The following is a 5,963-nucleotide window of genomic DNA, read 5'->3' on the forward strand; positions in this document are numbered from 1 at the left end:
AAACTTTGAAACAATCTGAAATCATGATTATTCTGAAAGCCCAGATCAGAGTTTCATAAAGGACACTACTGCCCCCTCCTACTGCATACTATTCTCTGTAAGGAAGAGAAGATAAGGATTTGGGTTCCTTCTTTATAATTAGGGAGTTACACTATTATTTTTTCTGACTGCAGTTGATCAGAGTACTACCTTAATATATGCCTATACGTTGATATTAATTTAGCCCCTTTGAAGAACAATTTGAAGGCTTGACTAAAGGGAAAGAGATTAAAAAAAAAAATCATGGGTTAACTGAATAATATCAAAGTTTCCTTAGAATAAGAAACTCTTAGCATTACATTGTTTACTCTGTTCTGAAGTGGCATTCTGATGTAGGTATCCTTTCTCAGTTTGATTCTGGGAAGTAGAATACATAAGACTAAAGATAAATATTTAAATAAATCTAAACAAAAAAAGAAAGGTGTAATTATGTTAAATACAGAGTACTGTATAATCTTTAAACCTAAGTAAAGTCTTCTTTGAGGTGCTAGTAATTCTAATGTTATATTAAAAGGAAATATAATTGTAGGCTTACTAAACATAGCTATTGCTTGACTGCTTATTTTACATTAGGAAAAGCCCTGTTCATTGAAAGATAAGGAGCTGCTCACTTTATATGATTTGGGCAGTATCAGTGTAAATGGAGGGTTACACTTCTGGCTTGTCTTGATCTCTTTTAAGAAAGAACCATAGTCTGCTCCTTTCCCATACAGAGAAGCTCTGTGATCCATATTGTATATCTCTGCTTATTATATCTGAAGATTTAATTAGCAGAAAAATAATGTCCATTGTCTCTATATAGAGAAAATTACACTTCTTTTTAATCAGCAAATTTATCATTAACATTAAAAAAACAGTACTGTGTTCTATTTCATACTAGAAAAGACAAATTTTAACATTAACATGATATCATGTTGATATACTTGAAAATCTTAGTTGATCTTAAAGTCTTGTCCTGCTATGCATAAATGAAATGAAATTATTCACAGTATGAGGGTTTCACAATGTGAAAAGAGATGAGTGAAATGAAACTATAAACTCACTGAATTAGTGGACAGCATTTAAGACAATAGTGTAGCATCTAAAAAATGTATTAAAAGCTATCAAATAGATAATATCCTCAGAAATGGCAAGAGATAATAGTTGATGTATCACATTTAAGAATTATAAAAACAAACAAAAGTTTTAAAAAACACCCTAAAACATGATAAGAATAATATGCTTGCAAGATATATCTATAAATCTGCCCCAGAAAGTCCCAGGTAAGAGTTAGTGATTATCAAAACCAAGCGAAGTATGAGTTTCTTATGACCTGATGTAAGAAGGTGCATCCTCACAGAGAGACAGACACAAACACACATACACTACACTGAGCCCTAGAAGAGGATAGAGCTTGAATGTGAAATTGGCTTTAATTCCAACAATAATTATTGAATTTAATTGGAGGAAACATATACCTATTTTGGCAATATTTTACTATAACATTATGGTGTTCATGAAATATCTAGAAGGATTTATAAATCTTTCCAAGAGAGAAAGAAGAAAAAGACTGAATTCTGGACCTAGTTCTTCAAGAATATGTTATCTTTCCAGGCAAATGGCAAAAATTTAGAACATTGAGGCATAACCATGAAATGTTTGTAATTAAGAAAACATTTTTAGCTATAGTTGTTAATTATGGTCATATAACTTAAAAGAGCAAATATCCACAAACTGAATTATAAAAGTGTCTACATTTGATCATATACATTTCAAGACTATCAACACTAGTTAGCATATATCTCAAAATATTGGTAAAAGACAGGGAAATCTGGAAGTCCAAGCCAGATTGGTATATGTAATTATGCTTTAAAAAGTTAACATGTCTGATGCTTCAGAATCTGCACCATCTCTTGCTATTTATTTAAAGAAAAAAAGAGGGAGGAAAAAGGCTTCAGAAGGTCAAGACATATACTTATCAATCTTACTGGGAAAAGAATAAAGAATTTCAAAGAGCATTACTATTCATCCATTTGCATCTAATTTTTCATCTTTAATATAATTGAAAAGTACTTTAAATTGTTCTATTTCATTTTAGAATAATCTTTAGCTTTTTTGAGAAGCCATGTAGAATTGTGGATTCTGAACAGCCAGATCTTCTAGACTCAAAATCTGGGTTCTTTCATTTATTTGCAATATGACCTTAGACCTAAGTTACTTAACCACTCTTGTCTCACTTTCATCACCTATTACAGGAGTTGATGAACTTTTTATGTAAAAGGCCCAGGCAGTAAATATTTTAGGCTTTATGGGCCACATAGTCTCTGTTCTTCCTTTTTTTTTTTTCAAACAACTCTTTAAAAATATAAAATTATTAGTTCAAGATCTGTACAAAAACAGGTTAGCAGTTTGCTGACCCCTGATCTATATAATAGAGATAATAATAACATTTATCTCACAAGGTTGTTGTGACAAATGCATTAATATATATGCAAAATGCTTACTATGGCACATAGTAAAAGCTATAAAAATGTTTACTATTACTACTATTTTTCTAACCAGACTTTATTTTCAAAATACCCACTATTTCTATATGACTTCTAGCATTACTTGGTGACTTGAGATTTGGAGAAAGATCTAATTTCTCTCTCCAGTTTTATCCTAAATTGCCAGAAAATAGGCTTAACCCAGTATATTGATGAAGCTTCCAAATGTGGCATTAAAATCAGATGATCAGAAGAAAGAGCCAGTGATGGTTCTGAGGCTGTCCTTTCCAAACCCAAGCAGGGGCAAACATATTAAGAAAGATTTACTATGAAAATGTATTAACTGAGTTACCTGAAACATTCAATTAAACACAATAACCAATTCTGAATCATTATAGTATTTCTCCCCAGCTGCAGAAGTATACAAACCTATTCATTTAGGTGAACTTTTAATACAAGCCATTTATTTTTTAAACTAGGAAATAAAAGGGAATAATTAAAAGCAGAAAATATGCACAAAGTCAATTAAAATGAGATAGCATTTTAATGCACCAGTTATAAGCAGGATGAACTTGCCTTAAGTACTACAAATGAATGTTTGTGTTCTCTCAAAGTTCGTATGTTGAAATCCTAACCCACAATGTGACATTAGGAGGTGGGGCCTTTGGGAGGTAAATAGGGTAGAGCCATGTGAGGATATAAAGGTGTTAGTGCCCTTATAAAAGGGACCCCAGAGAGTTCTCTTTCCTCAATGTAAGGATACAAGAAGACAGCATTTGTAACATGGAAGGGGGTCCTCACCAGAATCCAACCATGATGGCACCCTGATTTCAGACTTCCAGCCTCCAGAACTGTGAGAAATAAATATCTGGAGTTTATAAGCCACCCAGTCTATGGTACTTTGATATAGCAGTCCAAACTGCCTAAGACAAGTATTTTCAGGAGTAATCACATATATTTTCAGAAATCACAACATGGTGTGAAAAATTTCAAAGGAAAAAATATCTTAAGCAATCAGGACACAATTAATAATTTTTAGCTGACAACATATAGACAAAAAACAAATATATAAAACTCAGCCCTTTTGTGATTTACAAAGCACAGGCTGAATAGGGCCATATACAAACACGTAAATGCAAAATATACAATAGGATAAGTTTTGAACATTTTACAAGGTGTGGATCTTAATAAATTAAATTTAATAACACAGTGATGTCTAAACATAAAAAAGTACATGCTTCACCTTTAACAAAATACATTTTAATTGTATAATATGCTAAACACAAATGCAATAATCTCAGCTTCTGTACATTTATATAATATCCTATGACCACATTGTTAACCAACTTGCTTCTATATAATCTTTACATCAAAGTGTAGAGTAGAAATAAATATTTATACAACAATCACAACAATTTCTTGAACTTGTTAAGTGAAGAGAGATGATGCAGATGGGGGAGGGGAGAAAGGGAGAGGGAAATGAGAACAGGTAAAGGGACACATAAATCAACTACAATGTATATTGAGAAGTTAAAATAAAAAAAAAGAAATGAATGCTTATTGACTATAAACTAGATCTTGGAGATTGTGGAAACAAAGGGAAAAATCAGTATTTCTCTTTCTTCTAAACATTTTCATAGATGTGAGTTACTGTAGCTTGTGGATCAAAATAGTTTTAAGAATAATTTTTATCAGTCATTTACACCCAAAGTTTAAAATATAAAGTGTTAATAGCCTTAAAACAAAAAGAAAAATAAATAAAAAACCCCCCAAAAACACCAAACACAGTAGTCCCTGGTTCTGTGACCTTCCTGCTACCGCCCCCTTCCTGATTTCCCTCCCCCGTGAGAGCCCTTTCAATAATTTTAGTTATCCTTTTGGTAAATACATCTCTATTTCTAATATCTATAATATTCCTGGTCTCTTAAATCATCCATTTTAAACAGACTGCTTAATTCTAAATTCCAGCACCACCTCTTAATAGCTCTGTGACCTTTGGCAAATTATGTAATCTTTTTCGGCTTTAGTTTCCTAATCTATAAAACAGGAATAATAGAACCTACCACATAAGGTTACTGTGAGAATTAAATGATGTAAAATTCTGTATATGTTATAATACCTTGCTCATAATATAATGATAATATAGTGATAACTATTGTTATTGTTGTTACCTTAGGGTAGGTGAGGATTTGAACTCTCAAACCACCTTTCACCATCCTAAAATAGTGACAGCATTACAATTTGTTTTTAAATCACATTCAGTGTTTTCATTATCATGTCCTTTCGATATCTGAGGCAACTCTAGATTAATGCAATTCTCACTTTATATCCTCCTCAAAATAATTTGAGAGGCTGGCAAACTAGCTAAGACGCTGGACCACTAGAATATTCTTGATAACTATCAATTTGTCAAATTCCAAATGACTAGTGTTCCTGGACTATGAAAAACTGGATTATACAACTTTTCCTGTAGTTTTCAAATGATTTCATTAAAATCTGTGTAAAAAATATGCCACTACTGTAGTTACTATAACATGTCTTTATTACTTGCTTACCTTTTTTTTTTTTTTGCCTATTTTTATCATTTTCACAGCTAAGGATGTTTATAAGATGTTATACATTGTATATTACAGTTTTTCTTTATAGTCACTGTTTTTCAGGATTGACACCATTGCTCTATAAACTGTTTCGTAGTGATTAAAATGAGAGCTTCTATTTAAAGTTCACAATTATAAGTGGTCTCTTAAATTGGAAGAAGTAAACAATCTGTGTACCTGGGATATATCTAAAATTCTAAAAAACATTTATGTAGCAGTTTATGCTTAGGAAAAAGATTAGTGAGTCACAATTTGTTTTAACAAAGTACTAGAGTAAATTGGAGGCATTTTAAAGGAAAATATAAGAAGTCAGTTATAATTATTGAAGAGTGTCAAACAGTAACTCACATTTATATCTCTTAATCTGAAGATGCAATATTTCCATTCAGCCAATGAAATAAAATTATGTATGAATATGTATGAATAAAATATTATGTATGGAAATGTTCTTAATTCTCCCTCATTAAATTTTAAGTTCTCTGAAGATTAGGAATATGTTTTATTTACCTTACATCACCATTGCCTGGACTATGTCTAACTCGTAGGCACAGAGATGTTTAATATACATTGAATAAATTGGTCTCAGATCATTTACAAATGCTTAACAGTACAACACCAAATACCATATTAACACAGCATTATTCTTTCCAGTATAAACAAAACATACTAGTTGGTTCTTTACATTTTATGTTTAATTGATAGTGACACATAGTAAAATTTAATATATATTTACCCAGGTCCTTTATAAATAAAGTTCTTTTTCACAAGCACAATTCATACTTCAAAGTCATACCATAAACTCAATTTTTAAAAAGACAATTTAAAAAATAAAGTACATTAAAGATATCAATCATGATGGGAT

Source organism: Cynocephalus volans, chromosome 1, assembly GCF_027409185.1.
Source record: "Cynocephalus volans isolate mCynVol1 chromosome 1, mCynVol1.pri, whole genome shotgun sequence".
Lineage (NCBI taxonomy): Eukaryota > Metazoa > Chordata > Mammalia > Dermoptera > Cynocephalidae > Cynocephalus > Cynocephalus volans.